At 33.9% G+C, this 26,728-nt stretch overlaps 1 protein-coding gene across 5 annotated transcripts in view; it reads left to right on the top strand.

Annotated features, from left to right (window-relative positions):
- Positions 1-293: 293 nt before the first annotated feature.
- LOC105205510 (CD209 antigen-like protein 2) overlaps positions 294-26,728 on the top strand; it is a 99,369-nt gene continuing 72,934 nt past the window's right edge. For 2 of the 5 annotated variants that reach the window (XM_039454910.1, XM_039454906.1), the window contains exons 1-2: positions 294-586; positions 3,482-3,617. The gene's annotated coding sequence lies outside the window, so the exon portion shown is untranslated. Of the gene's footprint in view, positions 770-793; positions 890-3,481; positions 3,618-26,728 lie in introns of those variants that run through there. The other 3 variants (XM_039454908.1, XM_039454907.1, XM_039454909.1) reach the window with 3 other exon arrangements.

The raw sequence follows: 26,728 nt of genomic DNA, 5'->3' as shown, positions 1-26,728 counted from the left end.
GGAAAAAAAGACTTCTTCGATCGCTACCGTGACATATACGCGGCCATTCGGGCCAAGCCCTCGTAAAATCATTCACGGAGACCTCTCACTCTCCCCACGTGCTCGCCAGAGTACGAGCCTCCGCGGCGGGGAGACAGGAGAAAATCATGAAAAGTAACGAGTGCGAGCGAGTGAGAGTGAACGCGACCACAGTACATGTGAAAAGAAGAGAACGAAAAGACCGTTCTCTCTCTTTTTCTTTCTCTCTCTCTGGTTTCAACTTGCGAGACTTGGCGAATGTCCTGGTAACGAGAGAAGTCGCCAGTGTCTCGGTAGACCTCCATCTGATACAGCGGGCTGAGCTTCTTCGGGGATCGTCCGTCCGTTCGTCCGTCTGTCCGTTCGAGTTGTTCGCGTGTCACCTGGCAAATCGTGCTGCCAGATCTTATTGTTTTCCCTTTTTTTTTTTTGCCTTCACCTTAGAGCGGGCAATAACTCGCTCGATACTCGTGGGAATGGGAGCGTGCAATTCGGAATAAATAGTATCGAACACGTAGACGTTCTCTTGTGGCACGTTCGAGATCAGTCTTGGCGCGTGCCGATTTCAGTAAGACCGCGGAAATTTCCGAGTTTTTAGTGCGACAAACTTATATCGGCTTCTTTATTCACGCCGCGAGCATTCACGCGCCAACTTTGATACATGTTCTGCGTATCTGATTGATATCACATAAATTGAAATAATAACTGCCTCAGATTGCTCCTGGTAACAGTGTTCAAATTAACATCTTATGTTAGTAATACATTAATCATAATATCCGCGTCAATAAAATCAGAAACACAAAGATTAGACGGGAAAAATTGATTAAAAGTTACTGAACAACACTCTGAAGAAATTTATTTATCGCGAGATGTATGTCTTTATGCTCCTCTTTTTATGCATGCAAAATACATTATTTAATTAAATTAATAAAAAGATTTGTTAGTGACGGAGAAACTGAAAGTAAAATATTTTATTTTCTAATTTATAAATAAATTTTATACGTAAACTAAATTTCAAGTTAATTTAATTAAAATATGAAACATTAAAAATACTCATACGGTTCACAAGCTCGATTATTACACATTTTTTAATTATATTCACTAGAGTCTTGTTCATCTACTGTTCATTTTTAAAAATTAAAAAATTATACAAAACAAAAAATAAAAAAATCTTGACTTTAAATCTATTAATCGTTGTTTAAATGGACATGAAATTGACATCTTTATGATTTGCGCCTCAGCAGTAATTACTATTATGTACTACACTTGACTATAAAAAGTTTACTATAAAATTGATATGAAATTTACTGTAATGGTATTTAATGTAATATGTGTATAATGTATGTAACATCATAAGCATTGAAAAAGTATATTGCTCCAGTAAAAGTTCACTCTCTAATATTGTAAATACTCTCTCCGCGGTGAATATTGCGGTCAAGCAAAAAGTAAAGTGTGAATGTGAATGCGAAATACACAAAACGCCGATATATCGCGTGATCGCGCAATTTAATTCGATGGCCGACTGTATTAGGCTTGTCTGTGTTATGCTACCGCATCGTTGATCTAATCGGGAGGAAATAATTTGTTTGGCCGCACCCGGGTTGTACATAGGGTCTGATTGGCTGTAGATGATCGATCGCTGTATATTGAATCGTGTTACCGTATGTATGTGAAGCGGGAATTAGGGACTACCTACACGTTATCATTGTTATTGAGCGATAGAGCGTGATCGTCACAAAGAAACTTGTTTTGATGGCAGATTCGACAAAATATTGCTTTATGTAAATAAAAATATAAAATGGAGCAAGCTAGAAATATTGTGAATAAAATTACAAACTTTTTGTAGATTCAATAAACACAAAATCGGGAATTTTTTTATCATTTTTTTGGTACAATTTATGTAGTTGGAATAATCTATTATCGCCTCAAAATTTGAATAATTACATGCAGATCATTGCAGCAAAATTTTTTTTGAGTGCTTATATATATTCTTTTTTTTAATAAATGATCCAAATCTACAGAAATAGACTCAGTTTCTAAAGAAGACAGAATATTTTCGCTGTTCTGCTGTTCCATCTTGAGATATTTGAACACGATTATGTGCATACAATTGTATAAATCTGGAAAATAATATTAAGATGCAGTTTGATATAAAATCTGTTTTATGTGAATAAAACCAATAAATCGAAACGCAAGAGGTTTTTAAAAATTTTTGATAAATTGATGGTTTCGTAACAAAATCCGCGTACTTGAAGCTGTTGCTATTAGAGGCATTCCGTTTCTAATTTGCGTTCCACTACCAGTTCTAACGTTCACCTTTAAGAACGTCGCTCTCGTAAAATGTCCATCAAGTGATAGTACCGTCGCGAAAGTTTCACGATATCTACTATTTAACTAACATTCAACAACTAGTATTTAATCTGTTTGCGTTTTCAAAGATTAAATTATAAAAACAAAAAAAAATTTTAATTTTATTATGTCTTTTTATTATCACAGAGCAATAATTATGTTATCATATAAAGCTGCTAATATATTCCGTAAGAATTAAACATTATGTTAACGTTGGAATTTTTAATGTTTTAAATATATTCGTCATTTTTTAACTCTCTAATATTTTGTTTTTTAACCATTTTCATCAATGCAGCTATCAATTTAAACGAAAGATATATATATATACAATAAAAAATATATCTGGACATACATACACACGCCTATATTCAAGGTTTATAAATTCGACCGTGTATTTTGTGTTTCTGCATGAAACATGAATCAAACATTTCTATTAGCATATTACAGTCACTCGATATAATATATGCAACGATTCAACACGGGGTCTGGTGATAATATTAGTGATTCAGTGAATCTAATGCTGTACAACTTGGATTTGTTTTTTATATAATCAATGAAAATCAAACTAAATAGATCTTTTCGATTTTAAACTATCTTATTTAGGAACAGTATTATAAAATTAGAAAAAGTAACTTAAAGTAATTATTTATGTTATTTATATGTGTATGTGTGTGTGTGTGTGTGTGTGTGTGTGTGTGTGTGTGTGTGTGTGTGTGTGTGTGTGTGTGTGTGCGCGCGTGTGCGCGTGTGCGCGTGTGCGTGCGTGCGTGCGTGTGCGTGTGCGTGTGCATGTGGGTGCGTGTGTAAAGCAATTCGCTCTCGTTGGCATTTTTCAAATTTGCATCAAGAATGTGCTCGTGCTCTTGTAACTTGCATTAAATGTCACAAACCTTCCTCTCCTCGAGGCAGTTGTAATTTCACTTCCACATGCGTAATCCACTTTCACGAAACCGGTATTGTGGTACGCGACACTCGATCTACCGGGATCGAAACGTGCCGCTTGGCGCTCGGGAACATCGAAATTATAAAACGAATCGGCCAATTAAAGCGCCGACCGCAAATATCTAAAGCCGGTTGTTTTATGGGATTACATTCTCTTTGTCGGGCTCCCAAGGTTCATAGTGCGCTAGTGGACGTGCTGCAGGTGTGAAGCAGTCTCATGTGTTATACGGTGCGCTGAGCTAGGGAAGGCGGAAAAAAAGGAAGTGCGGGACCCTCGGTGGAATTTCTTTAGCCAACTTTGCGAAACGGTGAGTCAAGTAGCGAGATAAAGTTTAATGGATCTTCGGGGTCGAACTTTTGATGTACGGACGAACGAGGGAACGCATTCAAGCAGTACGTGAGCTTCATCGTAACTTTGAACAGTACTCGCGTTAAAACGCTTCCGCGCCTGATCATTTCTTACGTCCGTCTGTCGTGCCTGTGAGAAAAACGTGCTGGTTTGCGACGTTGTTTCACTTTATCTCAAGTAAAGTTGAGCGAGATAAATGTTATTTAAATGACATAAGTAACTCCTGACTCTGTTTGGTTAAAATTTAAATTGGAAGTTACCAAATGTGATGTTATTAGTCGAGATAAATAGAAACTGAATTTTTGCAACAATTTTTTATGATAAATTAAATTTTACAAATTGCGACTTTACTAACATATTATTAACATAATAAATAATGTGAATAAATTGCAAATTGTAAAATAAAAAGATATATTTATTAAATTTCTCAATTAGAAAATAATAATGTGATACTATTATTCATAGTATCAATATTTTACTCAATCTAACGTCTCGATCGCTATTTGGACAATCGAATTTGCTGGATACCGATACCACGACATATCGATCGGCCAACAAACGAATTTACCGAACATTTGCCTGCTAATTCACCTATGCATGCCACATAATCCGGTTACGTCGCTAGGACCGCAGGAATGCGCGGATACTCAGTTGTGTAGCCAATGGTACTGTATTATGTCGATTTTCGCATAAACGTAAATATCTTCATAAGAAAACACGTATGAAGAATAAACAATAAATTAAGAAGAAGCGAGTCAATAAGTACTCTTATTAATCAGTTATTAATCATAAATAAATATGTATCTATGATGGTTAAGTTATATCATGCAGACTAAAGTAATTAAACTTTTACTAAAAACGCAATTAGCTTTCCTTTTATTATATAAGTAAAGCTACGAATTAAAACTTTATTGGAGTTTTATATTTTAAAGATATAAAAAAATAGTATACAAAAATTTAAAAACAACAAATATTTTTACAAACTAAAAATTGGATTTATTTTAACGGGTCATTTTCTGACGTTCTCAGACTGTTCTTGATTATTTAATCGTGAGAACTTAACACTATCAAATATTAGCTTTTAATTTATATATTTCAAATCCTTTACGTCTCATCAAGTCATGTAATTGTTTTTGTGTTGTGTCTAATTAAATCTCAAAATTGAATATTGTGATGTAATATCTTTGGTAGCGTTATGGTAGGTAGCACACGTGCAATCCTATTGATCTGTGGTTATAGGAAATACGGTTGTCACGCCCTGTGTGTTCCTTCGTACAACAGTATAACCCTTTGACACATAAACCCTATTCAATATGACCTTAGTTCTAACAGCCTACGATCTCAGTTTTAGTCCTTAATTTACAATCAGACTAGATCAATCGTTTTCAGTTAAGATAAAGTTCGCAATCCTCAAACATTTTTCTCAAACATTAATGAAACCTTGTTCAATTGACTAATACCGCAATTTCACCAACAATTCAATCTTCTTGCTTTAACAGGTCTAGAAATTTGAGTTTTCGATTGATTGAATCTTCAAAAACTGTTTTGAATCTTCTGGAGATTATTGTGATTATTGTGAAATTTTGGCGTTCTCATACTTTTAAGTGCATCGTGTCGTTAAATTTTTATTCATTTAATTTTGATATTTTCGTTATCTGAATGACAAAACTTAAACATAAAGAAATATTTATTAGAAAAATCTTCATACTACGTATTAGTAATATTAATAACATACTATTGATTACATTATATTCGAGAAAACTTTTGTCCTCTTTTTGTTATTAAAACAACGATAAAATTTTGAAGTACTAATGTACGATAAGCCAATCGTGTATTAAATCGAGTCGAACAAATTTCATATCGAACTATCCAGTCGCAAAGACATTCGGGTTTTCTGGAACTTCGAATTGCTTCGTACGTGTGCCGCAATTGAATCGGCCGATTTGTCGGCTGGTCTCGCCAAACGTTTGCCCGCCAATTTGCTTAGACACAACGTGCGTGAATCTACGGCAATCTCGTTAGCGTTATTGGGTATACAGTAACGCGCGAATGCGTCGCGATTACAGCGGGGGGCAAATTGTCCGGCACATCGCCCGGAAACGGACTTTGTAGCGTCGTTGTGTCTTAATGAACGATCGTTCTTCCGCCTTGATGGACTCGATTTTCATGCGACAGGAAATTAAACAGTCTTCCTTGAGTCCTGAGTCTGCGCGTCATGCATCATTTACGACAGTAATAGCAGTTTTCTATTTCAACAATTATAGTATAAATGGAAGTATATATGTGTACGCTAATTTAACGATTGATTTTATTAATTATTATTCATTAATTATTAATTATTTCTTTTAATACGTATTTTTCATTTATTTTTATCATTGTTAAATATTTATGAACACTTATCCCAATTTCAAGATACGTCCAGTTTTAAGATTATTCTTCCATATTCTACGTGGGAAGAATGTAGGTCAACAAAAATAGACGGCAATAACGTCCAAGAGTTTGCTTTAATCTTACAATTAGCTTCTTTGTTTTCTCACAAATGTACAGCTTAAAAATAAAAATAATATTAATGAAAGTGTTACGAAAGCATATAACTATAAAAAAATTTGTATATAAATACAAAATACATTTTAAATTAATTTGCAGCATAATTTTAATTTCAAACATAAAGATGAGAAGACTTGTGTATTATTTTAATTAATATTGCAATCATAATTAAAAACAAAAATTTATATTTAAGTAAACAAGAGAGATAATTTAAAGTATTTCATACAATTATTTACAACACTTAATACTTCTCATTATAATTTTTCAGCAACGAGAGCATTTTTAAAATCTAGTTATGCCATTTTCTCGATACTACAAGTTTGCTGATTCAGCCCAGCATACACAAAATGTACCACAAATTGTCGGCTCTCGTAATTTCAACTCTAAATTGTCCAAAGGATCTGTCAGTGAAATTAAAGGGTCGAAGGGATGGGCTTTCGAATAGCCCCCTATATCGATTTTAACAAAACCGTTTTATTTCGTGCCAACCGGCCGATCGCGATCGAGCTGTCCGCTGTCATACTTCGTCAAGCTGGATTTCCGCGAGTTGTAAAATATCATCGGACGCCGCGGGAGTAATTCGAAATCCGTTTTATCAATTAATATCGATGGACGACCGTATCACAACGGTTTCGTATAGGCATTTTGCTGAATATTGAAACCCGCAAAGCTCGCCGATATAATTGCCGCTGTGGTATCGTTTGTCAGTGACCCATCATTATTTTGCTTTTTTTTCTTTCTGTATTGTTTGCGGTTTTGATTATGTAATTTTCTCGACACTAATCGTCTCTCTTTCTCTTGCATTCTCGCAAAAACTGTTAACCTGCGTTAACAGTTATTACTTTTTGCAAAGAATCAGTGGCGATAGTTAGTTGGCTACAAATAACTTTAATAAGCTTTTTATAAAAAAACGATATATCAATTCTATTCTTGTAAAATATCTCTTTTCGTTTTAAGTGCTGTTCTCGTGGTTCACCTGTAGATATTACATCTAAATTTAAAAATTTATTATTAAATTTCTTAAAAAGCGAAGAGATGAAATTGTAAATATCGATTTTATTTTTACGCGTTTCTCATAAACGACATTCATAGATAAAGTATAGATTATTAAATAAAGACTAATGTAATGCGAAGAAATAGTGCAAATTACACAGATAAATAATTTAATTCCGTTTAATTTATAACAAATATCTTTATTGACTTTATCCTCTTTGAAGCAAAGAAAAAGAGCCAATTTTTATTTCTAATTTATCGTGTAACGAAGAAATTTCTTTGTGCCAAAGACAGTCCATTTCCATTTGCGTCGCGATACGCCGACGTACGTACAAGTAATTCCATTTACAACGGAACGTCTTATCATTAGCAGTATCGTCGTCGGTCGGAAGTTTCGACACGCGGCACGAATTTCGCACTCGTGCGGTAAGAGAGGAGAAACGGAACTACTAGCGGAGGAAGCGTCATGCCTGTTTGTCGAGCGTGTAACGAGTACCGTGGTAATTGCTCCGCAATCGAGGCGGTAACCGGTGCAATATCTGCATGCATTGCACCCCGCGGACGAGGCTTAATTGCGCCTGCGTCAGGAACACGTATCTACCGATGCTTTCTAATGCTCCACGACGACACGGGACACGCGAATGTGCCGCTCTTTTGTCGCAGCAGACCGCTGGCTGCGTTGAAATTGTCACGCTCTCGACGTTAAGCTATCCACAATCTCGTAGCGTTCTATCATTGTTCATGAGTGACGGCGAACGTTTCATAAGCGAAGCACAGTTTAAATTAACGCAGATTACTTTGGAAAGATAAGACCCGTACATCAGCGTTATCTTTTTACTCGGAGTTGGGACGATCATTTATTTCACAATGAAATCTTCAGTAAAAGATGTTCTTTTTAATCTTTTGTAGCTTTTACTAATCAATTTCATTATTTTTATGTTATACAAAGTAATATTTTCGCTCCAGAAATAACGAATGGGCTGTTTTCTGGACTAAATTATATTTTATTTAATTATCATGTAGAACAACTAAATTAAAAGAATTAATTGATATAGATAAACTTGAAACGTTTACCGTATCGTGAGTTTTTCAAAGTATAAATATGTATGCGTTGTCATATAAGAATTCATTAATAAAAAATTTAACAATTGTTATATCAAGTTACCGATCTAGAAACTTACAAATTTACATGCAGTTAGTTCAATACAAGAAAGTATTAAAGAGAGAATTTTTATAAGTTACTCATTCTTTTTTATAAGTCATTTATCAGCGTTTCATTATTTTTTAAAAAGCAATTTAATTCCATTTCTTTATTTGCGTAACATTCGTAAAATGTTAATTGCGCGTGTACAATAAGATCGGCGATCTATTTTCTCTCGATTCCAACTGCAATCCCCGTATACAGTATATAAAATTGACGAGTGCAATACATCACTGTTAACGTAAAACGCCTTTCTATGTGCACAATATTTCGCTCTGATATTATCCTATGCGGCATCGATGCTGTGCGAGTTTATGTATAGCTTCGTTACGTGCTATTACGAAACAATTACGTAAGGTCAACGTGTGGCAATGAGTGCAGCCGAGCGGCAGGTTAATTCTGCCGCTATTGGAACGAGGAAAAGGCGTTTTTTCCTGCATCCTATACATGGTGCTGTAACGAGAATAGCATAGATCGATGCCGCTTCCGTTCGGACAATAAAAAAAAAAATCGAAAATAGATGTAGGCATAGGAAAACAGATGCGTTAACGCCATTAAATTTCTGAGAATTGATTATTATTATTTCAAAAGATAAATATATATTTTATGTATCGAGAGCCTATTTTTTCCATGATTTGCAACAAGAAAAATAATATAGCGTTGTATAGCATTAAAGACGATAAGAATAGAAACAATTATAAATATTTTTTATAACATTCAACGCAGAACTATGCTCAATAAAATGCAAAATATTACGTTTCAGTTTGTAGGCAAACAAATGATATTGCATTTCTTTCTTCAATATTCGATCTAGTCGCTAAAAAGTGACAAAGAAAAGCTTCAATTTATTTAACTCATCGGAAATAGCAGTAGAATTATGCAATAGATCCATTATGGTAATATCCATTTTAAAGTTATCACGACTTGACGAATCGTAATTCGCGTGAATATAATTCTGCAAAAGTAATCTTCCTTATTGACTTTTTAATAATATGATAATATAATTGGCATATATATGTTTAATATTTTAAAGATTCTAGACCAAACTGCTTACAATTTCTAATTATTCTCGATGTATAGAGAAATTGTACAACAACTTGATTAATTCTTAATTTTCATTGTGATTTTTTGGAAGTGTATTTTTAATTCGCCGATTCTGTAAAACTCTGGATTTTTTAATTACACGAATCCTAATAATTATTAGAATACTTTCATTAAAATATTTTAATTAAATATTTATATTTAAAATAGTTACAAAATAAGTATTCCCAATTTTAATCTTACTACATCACATACTTATTACATCACATACATAAATTTTCCGGAGAAACGATGGTATTTAAGATTCACCTACTTTCGCTGAATTTCTATTTTGTAGTCGAAGAAAGTGATTTCTTCATCGTACAGATTTTGCATATACCACCGCGCTGTCAGAAAAGAATTCTGTTTCCTGATGAACATATTTCCGCTTCGCCTATTTTTTTCAACGCTGATTGCGAATCTGACTTTAAAATTTGTCCGTTGGAGAAAAACATTGAGCAAATGAAAATTTATGAAATTTTACGTTGAAGGTTCCTGTTTTTTAAATCACCGTTCGCCGCGTGGCGAATTATCGTGCGTAAAAAAGCGCACGAATTTTTAATTTTACGATTTCGCGTACCGCTGCACGAAAGATAAAAGAGACTCGGGATGAATCCGGTGGATTCGAGTAGAAAAACGAATAGATTCGCATGAATGATAAATAAATTCTGCGGCAGCTTCCCCGACGAAACTCGTGGTTTTTACGCATAACTGAGGCGCTCGTTAAATGTTTTGTTTGCATCTATTTTGCATTCGGTAGCAATCCGATTTATTGCGCTAATAACATCAGGGTCCTGATCCAATTGCACACTCTCTGGAGATCAAAATTAATGCAGCTAATTTGCAGTGAGGACATTAGCGTAACAAATTTATGTTCCGTCGTCGGTTGAACGGAATGACAGGAAATTCGCTTGAGCGACGTGCGACGAAGAGATTATCCGAGGAATTAAATTTCTGTAGGTCACCCACATTTTATGCATAATTAATTAATCAGTTTAATCTTAAACTTGTCCAGTCCTGCCGGCCGGTTATATTAGACAAGCAATATTATTTCGTCAGAGCACTTAAATACAGACATTTGTATTCGGAAACTATTCACAACAATAAACCTGAATAACAAAATGGTTAACTAATAAATTCACATTTCCTATATTTTCTTAAGTGAGAATAATTCAAAATGATTGAAGAAAGCGCTGTTACGTGTGTTTACTATCGAAACATTCTATATATGTATATTTAGATTAGTATGACGTAAATGTAAAAACAGCAACTATTGAATATTAAGCAAGATTTTTGTGATTTGTTTGTACACGTCACTCTTATTCGATGGAGCAAATATTAATTAGTGATTTTACTCGATAGATTTCGAATGTATTTAGAACGATTGATCAGTCGATAGATCAAGGCAATCTTGCACCGATTAGGTAATACCCGATCCCAGTAATATCAACAGATGACATTAGCTCGGTGCACGTGTTTTTGAAAATCCCTTTGTCCCTCATTTTCAATTGGCAGCGCGATCGGGTTTTCTAAGCGGCGTCATGACCTTCTAGAAAGACAAGTCCTAACTCAGGTGAGCAAACAGGTGCATTCGACCAGGGGATCAGGTTACGCGAGAGATCGGCTAGTTAGCATTACCAACCGGTTTCTCAGGGAACTCAGGTGGACAATGGCCGTTCGTGCCTGAACGTTTCAATGAGCGTTTTACGCGGACTAGGTGCAGAACGGAATAAAGGAAAATGTACACGATGTCTGATTCGTATGTAAGCTAATATTTTTTGCTTAATTAAATTATTTGTTATAATTTTTATGAATAAAATTAAGTATGTTTGTATATCATATTATTATATGATAGAAATTATATATCTAATGAACACATGATTTTATTGGCTTTATGTATTGAATATACTGATATTCAATAAATTGAATAATTTATGAATGATTGTAGAAAAGTGTTGACTATACAATCTTTCTTGTCACCTGGTATCCTGGTAGTGACTATCTGGTTGCGCACCTAAGTCTTAAATTTATCTGCGCATGGAGACTGAGTCCTCCTTACGGTCTTTACCGCTCTGGTAAAAGGAGATTCGTTTTATTTTAACGCTTCCTAAACCTATGACTTCCCTTTCTAAGCGCACGAGATCAAGATTTGAGCGTGATGAACGTATAATCGGATTGCTCTTTCGGCTTAAATTTTCTTATTCTATCATAAACCATTACGTTTGACTTTAACTTTCTTGTTCTGTCGTAAACCATTAATAATATTTTCTTATCAAAACATTGAAAAACAGAAGTTAGAGTTACGTAATAAAAATAAGATTTAAAGATTTCTGGCAGAAAATATATACATTATAAAATGCGTGTTTTCCTTATAAATTAAGCTGATATTTATAGTAGATTCTTATTTCAAGACCGTCTTGAGACGCTAATGCAGCTTTGTGATTGATTTATGACTACATTCAAGATCTTAAATATAAGAATCGACAATGAATAACGGTTATAAAAAGTTATGTTACATCTTCTATATTCATCTAACAGATTCAGACGAAATGCCTGAATAATTTTGTCATGCTCGAGTCTCAATTAGTTTCTATCGTCTTCGCTTTAACCTTTCGATGGCATTTCCTAAATCGTATTATAGAAATCTATGTATAAGCCAAGTATCTGAGAAGGCGTGAATCGTTCATAACTTTTAAGTTTTACCGTAGAACTTGCCCGACCTTCTCTAACCGCGAAGTCCTGCAGGATGAGTTTTATGGGAATTCCTAAAGATTTTATGACTATCCCTTTGAAAGCTGGTTAAATTAATCCTATGCGAGATACCACCTTCTCAACAAGGCCCTAGAGAACTTGCGTCCAAGACATTTCTCAATTCATGACGTAATTAAGAAAACCGCGTTTTTTTTACTAATCTGAATTTTAAGTAAATTATTCATTGACTAACCAGAATTTATGGCTTGTTAAAATTTATTAAATTTATATTAAATTTCTCATCTCATGAGAACGTTAGTTTCTTGTAGTTAACTTACTGATGACTTACATGTTTTCCATATTTATATTTTTATATGATCGAAAGAATTTTATATTATCTATAGGAATCAAAATGTCAAAAATATAATAAGATTAAAAAGAAATGATCGAAATATTAGTACTCAAGTGTTATTCGTTCTGTTCTAATATTTCTTCTTCTCTCTTTTCCTTGTTTTTCTTTTCCTTTCGTGATATAACAATGTGTTATTTAATACAGTAAAACTTTCAATTGTGTATCGAGTCATACAATATCTTCAAGCGAACAATCAACGGAATTGAAGCAAATCGAACATTTCCCCAGGTCAGGAGAACAGCACGAGTGTAAGCGCAATAGGTCAACGCAATTCTAAGGTGAATGCACTGAGGAATATGTCGCTGTATTGCGTCTTCGTATAACTGATAACGTGAATAGTGTGGTAGTAAGAGCATGTAGTAGGGCAACATATGCGTCAACGATTCATCGTCCGATGTCATTTGAAACGCATCTATGGTCAATCCATCTAGAAAAAACTGGTTTCGTCGAGTAGATATTTTAGATTTACATCTAGTCACATTATATTAATTTTATAAATGCTGCTAATATTCATCAGGATAATTAAATATGACAGATATGACACATATGGTAAATTTTAAATACTTAATTGAGAAATATTTTAAAGTTTGATATGCGAAAGCATATTTTTGATTTGTCTATTTAGATATGATTTTAAAAGAATCGTTAGAAGAACGTTTCAATTTAATGTTGCACATTAAATAAAATATTTTAACTCCTCTTGTATGTTATAGCAATATAATTTAATTTTATTTAGCTGCAATTTTCAAGTTTTGATACTTAGTAAAAGTGTTAATGGAATAGTGAAGTGACACAACACCTGCGGCTAGTTAGACAAAATTAATGCTTCGACACATGATCAGCCATAAATTAACATATTCAAATACAAATCTATTAGAGATTATGTCATAGCAATAATCGTTATTTCCAGTCTTGACGCAACATTATCGGATCTTTCTAGTTTCAATTAGTTCAAGGATTCATGTAAAATGGTTTATGCAAGATGTTGTAGAACCTTAATCTAAAGCAGATCTTAATTCGTAACAGATTTCGAAATAAGATTTTACTTCTAATTTTGTAAATTATGCTTAATAGAAAATAGAAAATAGGAATTATACTTAAAAAAAAATCGTAGAACGTAATAACTATATATATATATATATATATATATATATATAGTTAGTAAGTAAAATCCTATTTCAAAATCTGTTACGAATTAAGATCCGTTTTAGATTAAGATTCTAAAACAACTTGCATAAATCATTTTACATGAATCCTGCAATATATTCATATATATATCTACATATATGTGTGTGTGTGTGTGGGTGTGTGTGTGTGTGTGTGGGTGTGTGTGTGTGTGTGTGTGCGTGTGTGTGTGTGTCGTGCGTGCGTGCGTGCGTGCGTACGTGCGTGCGTGCGTGCGTGTGCGTGCGTGCGTGCGCGCGCGCGTGTGTGTGTGTGTGTGTGTATGTGTGTGTGTAGATACACATATGAATATATCACAGAATGTACATATATCAAAATTACACATGATATATAAATAAAATTCTGTCTCGAGTTCTGTAACAGATGTTGCCAATAATTTCCTATGGGAATATCTCGAGGATATCTCGAATGGGATACCTTATGTTCATAAACGGTAACATCTTTATGACATTTCATATGCCAATAACTTATCAATCTTTCATCCGCTGAAAAATAATCCGTATGAAAAATAATCTCGACCAATTTATTTCGCCGAAAGCGTATATAGCAAAGTGAATTCACAATGGCTGTCGCCGAACACGTTTTGTTGTTCACCTGTTACCTTCGCGACCGGCTTATCCCTACCGTACATATGTTGCTCTAGCTACGAAACGCGAGGCACGATTAAACGAAGAGGAACGAGAAAAGTGAGGTGAGGAAGGAGAACGCAGGTAGAAGGTGGGGATAGACGGTAAACTGTGACCTTCCACCTTCAGGCAGGTGCAACATCCTGCCATCTCTGCTACCCTGCTCGCCCACGCTCGCGGAATTCACCTGAAAAGGAAATCTCCCTCGGCGACGAGCCGCCGCGCGTTTTACCTGTTTGCGATGCACGCGAGACGAGTCGTTATCGCTGTTGCCGACGACGACAATGTCAGGCGCAATCGCGTGGCTTGCGCGTCACGTTGCCGCGGTCTTTCTTCGGCACCTACGGCCGCCTGCCTGCTTTCCTGATACTCGTTAGCCGTCGAAATCATTCAGACTATTTTGCGCGACATAGTGTAGTGTAGGTACACAGATAATTTTCTACTTACACGCCAATCATTAGTAATAGTATACGACGTGTTTCTTGGAAAATGAAATTTTACTAATTACGATTGCTAATTGCAGTTCTTACATACGTATAAAAAGAAATGCATCACGATACGTTACATAATATAATGACACAGTTGAAGTAATATTATTTAAAATATATGGATAAAATACAATATTTTTTTATAAATTTTGCGACTTAATTTATTAGTTTTTTATAATTCTATTATTGCGATATTTTAACGATGTAAGCAAATATGAACAAAAAATATTATATTACCGTTATGTTGCAATATAGTTAAAGAAAAACAAATATGTATTAATTAAAAACTGATAAAGATCGAATTTATTAATTATATGTATTTTATGTGTAATCACATAAAAATGAAACAAATTGTAGTGTATTATATAGCACTTTTAATTAAAGAGTAAATTATCATGAATTTATTTTATTATATTCAAATAACTATGTGTAAAAATAATAATTGTTTAAAAAGTTATGCTTTACGTAAACATTTTGATTGTAACATATTGGTTTAATATTTTTTAATGAAATCGCTCGAATTACTAGTATTATTCTAATATCTGGTAATCAAAATATTGTTTTATTTTTTAACAATGACGAATTTTTCTTACTTAATATTTGTGACGTTTATCGTTTATTTATATATTAAAAAAATTTTTTTTTAATAACTTTAATAATAATTTATTTTCATTTATAAAAGAATATGAGAAAACTATATAAAGACTATATAATGTTTTTAACGTATTGATGTTCAAAATTTAATAAATCATTTAAATAAATTTAATTTAATTTAATTATAAAGTTTATTAAAGTATTGTAATATCCAGATATAGTAAATCATTGATTTAAATGGATATTGGAATACTGACATTATGCATATATGTTTTATTATTTAGTTAATATTAAAGTAAGTTTTACAATCAAGCTTAACAATTCGATGATCGATTTATCGTAATTCTCTAAGGATGACACTCAACGCGATACATTGACGTTTTGTCTGTGTTTAAACATAAATATCCTGTACTATTTCATTCGAAGCAAACAACGATTCCTTTAGCAAATATTTCTCAAGGCGCGCTAACTTTGCACACTGCAAAATCAATTGACGCTTATTACGGAGCTTACTCAAACTCAAGATATCTGACTGTTCCCATCGGTGTTTGCGAATCTTAATTAAAACTTCCTCTGTGCCAAGAGTTCGAGCTGGAAGGTAGAAATCTAACAGAGAAGAGAAATAGAGAAAGGAGGAAGAACGATCATTTTGATATTTGAATAATAATGATAGGAGAGAGAAATAGCGCGGATAGACTGCAGGTATCTTGGAAGGTGGGAGGTGTGGGCGTTGAGCCAGGTAAAATGCTGCACCTCTGAGTCCCAGGCAAGCAGGCGATCGAGGAATCGGTTCGAAGGCAGGCGCAGGTTGTGCATCGTATCGATGCTTGAGTCAGAGCTTGGATCACCGTAAGGAAACGCTAGACCGGTGTTTCCGGTATCCCTCATTAGTTACTGTCCTGAGTAATTAAACGTTGTATCGCGTAATAACTTTCGTTCCCGTTAAGGAGAGTACCGTGTAAAGTGTTACTATGCCTTAGTTATTGTGGTGAGAAATTTAAGATTTATATTGGATCTTCTATATCCGTTTCATGATGATTATGTGTAAGAATAATGTTTGCTCGAGATTGTTTTCGTTATGTGAATTTCTTCATTCTTCTTTGAAGTACAAAAGATAGTAGGAAACCCATACTCATTGATAAGGAAGATGTTATTAATATGGTTTAGTATTAAATTAAATCATCTAAATGATCATATCAGTATCGTAAAGTATTGCTTGAAATTGAAATATTTCGCGATAATACAAGTGTGTTTAACGATAAATATTTTATATCTTTGTTGCTTATAATTTTACGAAGTTTTATAATGTATTATGTTTTTATAATGTATTATGCGAGAATACCTATGTAATTAATCAGAGAACACTTTAATCAGTCGAACGTTTGTCATCTCGAAACAAGAATGCAAAATATTCTTCTGTACGGTCGTAAAGCTTTCTTAAATCCCTACATATTATTGCTACAGGTTATTTTAAATGCGTTCATATTTGAAAGCCTGTGCGTCGACGTCTGCGAGTCGATCTTTGCTCTCGCGTCGGTCACGCGCATGCATGCAGGTGCAAGATGTGGCACGTTATCCACGATCGACGTGCGCAGAGTCGCTGGTTATTGGTATCGATGTACCAGGAGGCCAGAAAGCGCTCGCAGGTACACTCGCGTGCCTCTCACTTGCCCGATGCGTCCTGCTTTCGCATTGTCGCGAGGACGATCGCTCGAGAAAGCCGTCAGTCTCTATATATGAAAGAAGCCCTGCCCATTGCGAGCGCACTTCGCAATGATGCAATAAACATGACAAATACGATAAAGAAACGTTGACAATATTTTTGAAGCATTAAGTAGAAATTCTTAAATATGAAAGACAGTTAACTATTACCGTCATCACTTCAGTTATATGTATACGTCCTGTAAGTTACGATAATATTACCTTCACGTTTAATATCTGTTATTATCATTGTGATTGCACGCAAATGGTGCTGACTTTTGAATGGATAAAATGTAGAATGCAGCTAGCAAACATTAGTAATAATTGTGTGAAATCTTGTGTTATTTAGTACGATATTTTATTCATCGAATTAATTATCAAGAAGAGCTGCTCTACCGGTTTTTATCAATTAGCATATAAATTAACGAATTAAGTGAGAAAATATTCTTGATATTTTATCTGAAGTAGTTAATCAACGCCATCTTTTCTGTCTACATTTAACGACTAGATGCAATATATTTGTCCAAGATTTTACGATTAAAAATAACTTCACAAAAATTATAATTTATATCTGAAAATATGTTTATTTTATATTTTAAAGAATTTGTATACTATATGCGAATTCCTTGCATTATATTAAATAAAAACTTAGACAGACGTAATTAATTAGCAGATAATTAACACACTTTAATATCGCAGATTTTGGTTTGCATTTAAAATATTCTAGATTTGTATATAAATTGTTTATAATAATTTTACAGTTATGACCGATTTTACTTGAACCATGTATCTAACGCTCAAATGTTTAAGTAAAATACAAATTTATATTGTGTTTGAGTTAATTTTCCCATTAATATTGCAGAAGAGATACGCGAGTAATAAACGTGACGTAGAAAGATGATTTTCGAGACTATGGCTGCTTGTACTCGCGTCGTGTTTCAAAGTTACGACAGACAGATCTTTTTTGTACATCTCTGTGGAACTAAAGCAATGCTCTGTTCAACAATTCAGCAAAACTCGGCGATACAGTAAAATAAGACTATGTTGGGTAACTCCAAAACTTTAGTGCACTAAACGAATTTCAGTATCTCTAAGAACGCTCGGATAAAACTTTATGAATTTGAAAAATGCAAAGATAAAAAAGAAACTTAATGTAATTGGTGGGTTAATTGTTACAATTTATCAAATATATTAACAGCTTTTAACATTTTTACAAATTGTTTTATAAAATTCGAAGAGTACGTTGTTTGTTTATTGTTTTTGATATGTGATAACGTGTATGCACAAACATGCACTCAAAGGATAAAAATGGATATAGCATTAATAAAACTATACACGTTACATATATTTTAAATAAATATTATGATCTTTAAATTGCATACTATATAAAAAAAAAATATCTTTTATTTGTATTTAATTTAGTCTTTTATTTTGTTATGCTCACTAGTAATTCAATATTGCAGTTTTCTTTTAATTAAAATCATTGATATTTTAAATTAGACGGATTATTTTTCCGTCAAAGGCATGTGTGATGTATTGGACATGAAACCGTAAAATGTAAATTCTTTTGTTCGTTAAAATAATCAATAATTAAAGATTTTTTAATTAATAAAAATTGTAACAATAACAAAAACTAATTAAAAACTGATAAGTTATTTAAACATAATAAAAAAATAAAAATATAAAATCTTAAACCTATTAAGAGTCAGTGTCCTGAATACTGTTCCTCCTCCTTGTTCTCCACTTGATTATTCCCACGTAGCTAATATTATCTCCCTATTTGCTCATATTTACTGCCACGCATTTACTTATGTTTATACGATAGTCTTAGTTTAACATTAAAACATTTAATACGTAATATTACAATTTTCATACTATTACAATTGAAAAAAACGAAAGTAATTTGATACTAGCAGTAATTGGAACAGTTACTCTGTATCTGAATATTCATAAATTTTTGAAGAAAGATTTATCTACAATTATATCACGCATCCGTGCACATATCTTTGAATATTCTTTATATTTTTTGTAATTATATACATATAAATATTTTCAAGCGAGAACATTGCAATAATAAAAATCAAACTCGATATTTTAATGAGAGCTTGTTGCATGCAAGTTATTAAACTATAATTTTGTTTTTAAAGAAAAAAAGAAATTAAGACATTAAATAAAATTGCTTATTAGATGTAAAAGAACATCTAATCAGTTCTAGGGAATTGCGGCAGATAATGAATTAATTAAAGAAATTTAAAAGATGACTTTTAGCAATCTCGAGCAATCGTGCTGTGACTCCCCCGTAGGCACTATAAAGCTGCCCCTGGAGAAATCCAGGCTCAGGTGAGCTCCCGGGACAGGTGTATCGATCAGGTGGTTAATTAAACGCCGTATATCTCCCTCCCCATACGGTCCTCCAATCCCAGGTCCTGCGGTCCTGCTACTCCTGAAAACGCGCGGCTGCTCGCAGATCTCAGAGCAAACTGAAATCCGTCGCCGAGCGAAGTAGAGAATCGGTATTTCCGCCAATCAACAGGTGGCTTTTCATCGTACATTCGCAGGTAGCAGGAGAGCGGGAGGGCTGGTAACGAAGGATCCTTCCGATTGTGAGGTCCTGAAAATTAAACCCGAACCTTCCACTCGATGCGACGTCGATCGATTATCGCGGAGCCAGGCACGGCACTCCTCGGCAGTTAATTTTACATCATGAGAGTATCCGGTCGCCTTTGAACTGCAAACGATAATTGGAATGCGAGATTCGTGCGTGATGCTGCAAAGTTATCGGTTTTTGAAGAGGGTACCGTGATATCACGTTACGGGATCTCTCTTATCAAACTCTCTGATAACAAGTGTTCAGTTGTTAAGGAAGACGCGATTTCCTTGTTAGTCAAATTACGAGATAATTGCAATCTGTAATGTACTGCTTTGTCTTGATCACAATTTAATATCTAATTATTATATTATTTTTGGAAGGGACGTAAAGACGTAATTTATTAATATAAATTAATCGTGACCCCTTGGTGCATCTTACTATAAATATTTTTGCATCACAAACGTGAATAAATTTCTTATAGAGCAGGAAAACTTTCCGTTTTACACCAAGTAAAGATTCATTTGTGGTGAGTCTGGTTAATTGTTTCTCGGTTCCCTATGAGAACTGCGTACAGTTAATTGTCTCCATGTACATGTGTCGTGCGGGAGCACACGACATCCTCCTCTCTCCCCATTCCTATTACAGACGCCTTGCGGTAGACTCATTAATTCACTTTAGTTGTCATTTATTTACGATTAGCGTCGCTCCATAGCATTTCTCCTACGCTCGCTTTGAAATTTTGGCAACCGAGCAATTTTTAAATTAAACGTTACGTTAATCCTGTGAGCGCTTTTTTAAGCAATTAATTTCACTAAAAGTTTCATTGTCTAGTCATTCATGTTTCTCGTTAATTTACTCTTTCTTTAATGAATTTCACGAGCATTACACTTCCTTAGTCGTATTATTATTAGGCAACAATTGCATGTAAATTGCCATTTAACTTTGTTAATATGTCAGGAAATAGTTTCCATCAAGTAGGGCAGAAAGACAGACTAAATAGTTAAACTGTATTCAGCGCGCACTATCAGACGCTCGAGGGAAGGTGCGTTTTAATTGGATTAAAGTTAGATTTTCGCTCGCCATTCTGGCATAAACGATACCTTTGGGGCACTGTACGCTGAATCTACTTTTAGGCGCAAGATACTCTTAAACCGCGATAACCCGTGGGCAAAAAGGAAGGAAGGGAGAGAAAGACAGAAAGAGAGAGAAGGTTTAAAGGCGTACACTTTGAAGTAGATCAAAGGAAAATGCGCGAACTCTTGGAAACGGCTCCCATGGGACCAAAGAGCAGCGCCTGTAAATGCATTTTCCGCTTTCTCGGTTATTCCGGATTATTACACGCGTCTCGGTGAACTCGTGCGAAAGAAACGCGTGCGTCGACACGCGTCGGGACGTTCCCGTGATGCGAAAAAAATTATGGCCTCTCGTTGCAGCTCCCGCACGCGTTTCTTCAATTAAATTTATTATTCTATTCGGCTATGCTAAATATAACTTTTGCGACAATGTCAAATTATTAAAAATTTCAATTGATGAAATTGTTAAGTTAGATCATTAAGACATTTAAATATATTTAACAATAAGGTTCTTGACTAAATCGAGATGATTGATGCAACTATAAAATTTTACGTGATCAAATTCGTGATCGTTCATTTAGATTGTATTGAAAAACGTTATTTTCTTCAGTGGTATAGCTTTGTTTGTTTTACGTTGCCTTCGAAATCATTCTCCTCCCAAACTCGTATCGACATCTAGAATCAGTGCAGTGGTGAAGTGATGTAATGAAAAAGGGTGGGTCCTGAGATGTGAGGTGCAGAACAAAATAATGTACAAAAAAAAGAACGAAGGTAACGGCGAATCCTTCGATGTGTCTGACTAGGTGCACCATTTTATCACTCGTGCACTTCTCCGCACCGAGACTCACTATAATACGTTCTCCACTTCCATCGGAAATAAACTGGAGCTACGTAAGGCGCGCCTCGAGATAGTCCATCGCGACCGCGACAAAAGGAAACAGAGAACGAAATACTTATCGTATTTCTTTATTGCTTGTTTCGATCCTATCCACCTTCGAAATAGCTACTAAAAATATTTCTCGTGAGTTTCTTGAGTTGTAATTCTGGTGTAATAAATAAATAACGGATAGTCAAATAGCAGTACTCTTTTAATAATTTACGTAACGTAATTTTTGTTATACGTAAAATTATTCTATTACTTTCTTATACAAAAATTTAGTTCTTTCTTCTTTTTATAACCGTTTCTCACCAATATCGCAAATGTAATTTAGAGCAATATGACTTGTGCATCCACTATCACCATAAAGAGTGTCATTAATAATTTAAAAAAATATATTTTTGTTCTTGCTATAAATATGTTAATTTTTATTACAATTTCTACATTTATTTTGTCTTAAGACAAGAAAATATCTGACATAGCTCAACTGTAACTACTATGCAAGCATTGTTGCGCGTAGCACTATATTTTACGACCGACCAACATTTCAGCGCGATCACGTTCTTCGTTTCGTATTATTCGGAACGCCATTTTTCTTTTTGACCTCATTCTCTTCCATCCCCTTTCGATTACCTTGCTTCGTCAGTCTTAAGCACACGCCAACGTGTGAGCGCGTGGGTAGATAGGAGAGTTTCGAAAGGCATCTTACAAATAAGGAATATTGTCTGGAAAGACGTGGTCTGAAGGACGAGCACATACGTGAGGCAGGCATAGAATCGATGCAGAAGGAAGAGAGGGACTTGCTCGAGGGTGGTTACGGCACTCTTCTACTCGGCGCCTCGCATTTTCTATTTCCTCCTGCCGCCCCCTTCTTTTCTACCGAGGAAAATCTTTCCCGCGCGAGTAAATAGGGAGAGAAGACGCGCGGCCGCAGATATCCGCGTATCGTCGCTAAAGCTTTTTCCCGGGAACATCGCGAAGAGAACAGCTCCGGTTTACGTCCCGATATCGGCTGGGCGTAAGACGGCTTTGTGTCGCTCGTGGATCGATTTCGCCGTCATTTGTGCCACGACGGATTATTCGCTTCCGTTCCCCTTCCATTTCTTAGACTTTATTTCTGCCAGCCACTCGGCGAGATCGAGATCGAATGTTCGTTACGATTTGATCCCTAACCGGAATCCCGATGTCTCAGCGACCCGAACCAATTTTTCACAATGATCCTCGGTCAGTGGTAAGAAAGCTGTGTGCATTAAGGTAATATTTGTGGAAGTAGAATTAAAAATGAACCTCACGATTTCGTTCAATAGCACTTTTAGACAAAGAATATAATTTTTAAGCGTATTTAATGCTAATAAATATTCAATATATTAATCATTATAAATGAAGATCACGTAATATGCATATAAATTATAGTAAAAATTTAACAAAGTTAAACGCGTTTTATTATATTCATTTTAAATCGTATGATTATATTTACACACTTATTTTTCCTCACAGTCCTTTACGGCATGCATCATTTGTGTTTTTATTAATTTTCATCTTTTTCACAAGTAGGTAAAAATCGTTAAGTGACTTATTTATTTTGACACTTCTAGAAAATATAATTGTTAATTAAAGAAATTGTATATAAGTGTTATACTTAATTAAACAAGATTTTTAAAAAAATATTGCAAATGTTCTATGATTTGCATTAAATGTTATTAACCAGTAAACGAGACTATTACACACACAATGAAATCTACGTAAATTCTCTAAGATATCCGTAACTAGTATACTTTTATGTCGACAGAGCTTATCTTAATGTTTCATCGGGTATCGAATCTTTTCTGTTTGCTTTCACATCTACTTCTCTTTTTCTCTCTCTATACGATTCTTCGTTTAAAAGTGAAGAGATGTTATCGTGCATAAACAGTTTCGCGTTCATCGTCGTTCCGTAAGCTTCCGAGTTCGCGACGATTACAACACAAAAATATAGTGAGCTATTTTCGCTTTTTTTTTTTCTTTCGTTCCGACAATCGTTTATATTTATACGCTGTGCTTAACGCTGCTTCCGGCGCGCAATAACGACAAAGCAGACGGACGATAGTGAAGCTTAAGAGTGACGTTACGGCAGCGGTGAGATAATAACGAGAACTGTGGTATAGTGTGCCGTAGCAAGTGCACGGATGTTCAGGGAGATGCTACCATGTGAGAGAAGAAGCAAGAACTTTTTATGAGAGAAGAAAACTGAACTTTCATCTTTCTCTCGTTTTATCCTTCCGTCCATTCGCACCTTCCTTAATTCTCGCCTCTCCACGGGGATAAAGCGAAACGGAGGTTGCCGAGACCGTCATTAATAACTTTTAATATCGTTCGCAGCCTGGGAAAGTCATTCCCGGATATTTGTTCTACTACAATATCACTGAGGTAGCTAGCGCTATTTATTATTATTATTGCTGCACTGCCACTGTTAATAAACCTCTAATCCCACGATCGACGAGGAAATTGTTCACTTTACGGTTTATTCTGTGAAACAATGATATTTCGCTACATTTCATTACATCGCGCAATTTTCAAAGTTAAATTTCAGAGAGTAAAATAAAAATGAGTGCATGAATAATTTTATTAAAGTAATAAAAGTAAATTAAGGTCTGTTCGTTGTTAATGTAAAGTTTGTGTAATGAGGCAAATAAGATTGTCTCCGATGATTATAAAAAAATAGTAATTCTTGTAATTTTATTTTATGTATCTTTTTTCTTTTTTTTTTGTGAAATATTGTTCAGCTTGAAAGTACACCAGGTGTGTTTTGTCGTGCTTTGTTCTTTATCTCTAATTATTTCGTAGCTGCTGTTATATTGCTGTGTACTAAGCTCTAGCGTTATCCAAATTAACAAAAATTGGTACCAAATTCTGCAATATTCTTGTTTCTATTGTGACTTTAATCTAAAAGTAATTAATCCCAAGACATTAACAATAACCAAGATATGAATTAATTATTAACAAACTTTTTATAATTTTACATAAAAATAATAAATATTCATGCAGTCACACATATTCATAATTTTATTTCATAATTAAATAAAAATCAAGTGATCTATTTCAAGAGCAATATTGTTATAAATATTTTGATGAATCAAAAGTATTAATATACTAACAATTTTATTTAGTCATACGTTACAGTTAAATATTTAAATATTTTATTAGTTATATAAATATTATATACTTAAACGTACGTAAGTAATATTTTTAACAATCGAAAGATAAATATAAATATAAATATGTGTATAGTCATTTTTCATTTTTTAAGCAGATGCATTTCTCTTTCAAACAAAAACATAGTTTAATCTCTAGAGAGCTACTTAGTGAAGGAAGTTTGTTCGATCGGAGAGCTTTCTTGTGGAAGCACCGGTTGCCCTACCTCAGTGACGAAGAGCCCTAATTATTACTCAGCCGGACACAGGGTCGCTTGCGGAAATTCGTCTCGCAAATCTTTCTACCTTCGTCGACTCTATTGGCAGCGCCTTTACTTTCTTTCCCTTTTGTCGTTAATTTTCATTCGAGATTTACGCAATTCTAGCACAAATAATCTTTTATTTTCTTTTCTGAACACTCTTGTTTCTTAAAATTCAGTTTATTATTTTTATAATTATTATTTGATATTTAAAACTATACAGTTTTAGTCTTTTATGTTATAAATTAATAATTAATTTAAAAATAACTTTAATGTTTATAAAAAATGATTATTTAACGTCTTTCTTTCATTGTAATACTGTTTTATTCCTATACAAAGAAACTATTATAGCTATTTTAAATTTTTATGTACGTCTTATATGTTACGGTTCCATTTATCACAAACATATATGTATAAGTAGAGCTGCGTGTGTTTACAGCACAGAGAACTGAACTTACTAAAATTATACTGCTTTCAAGTCTTAGTAAGTATTAAGGACGTACTTAGATACTTGGACGAAACATTAGTTTCAATAGACAGTTACTTATTGCTTTTAACTTGAATATACTGCTTAATTAAACGTGCAATTTACGTCTTATAAGTTAGCGGAACAAAGTGAGCAGAATCAATTCAAACTAATTTTTTTATTTGTTGCTCATTTGTTGCTAAAAAGTTACCAAAGAAAAAAATTTCTTGCTCTATTAATTTTTTTTTAAATAAATTTTAATTTTCCGCTAAAGGAAGTTTAAGTTAACAAGACAACACCATTATAATGCAAAAATCACACGTAAAAGCAACGTCAAAATTTGTTGCTAATAAGTTGCTCACAAAATATGCTACTCTCGATATTACTTGCAAAATAAGTACCAATAACAATAAACAACCATCCATTGTACAGAGATTTACAAGAGTAAACTATAAGAAATAAATTTGTTACTCGCATAACTATGTTTCCGAAATAATCCTCAGCCATCATACTATCGAAATATGTCACGATTTGAAATTGTTACTAACCATAAGACACTAAAAGTAATTAATTTACCCAGGAAACGTGCGCATCGTAGGCACGTTAACGAATGTCAAAAAATGTGTTCGCTGGTATAATCATGGTATTAAAATAATCCCCGAACATCGTACTATCAAAATATGTAAGTTTTGAATTTGTTACTACCCATAAGATACTAAAGATAATTAATTTACTCAGGGAATGCGCGCGTTGCGCGCTGTAGACACGTTAACAAATATCAAAAAATATGTTTGCTGATGTAATCATGATATCAAGATCGCGCGATAATATTATGCCTTAATCCTGCGCAGGACATTTGAAAAGCATGCAAATATAATGAGAAAATTTATTACTGACTCACCGACCGATGCGCAACGAGCGGAGTTATTCAGCCACGAAGCTACGATGATACTGTAACACACAAACATAAGATTCAAAAATTAAAACTATGCTCAAAATAATCGACATGTAAAAAGTTAATTTTTATACACCCAGAAACAAGTCTCTTTGAATTACAAAAATTTGTTTGACTCAAAGAAATTTGTGTATTGCTATATTGTTAAAAAGTTCTTTGAT

The sequence above is a fragment of the Solenopsis invicta genome, chromosome 11 (assembly GCF_016802725.1).
Source record: "Solenopsis invicta isolate M01_SB chromosome 11, UNIL_Sinv_3.0, whole genome shotgun sequence".
Classification (NCBI taxonomy): Eukaryota; Metazoa; Arthropoda; class Insecta; order Hymenoptera; family Formicidae; genus Solenopsis; species Solenopsis invicta.
Note: the sequence above shows the minus strand (reverse complement) of the source record. Positions and strands in the feature narration are given on the sequence as shown.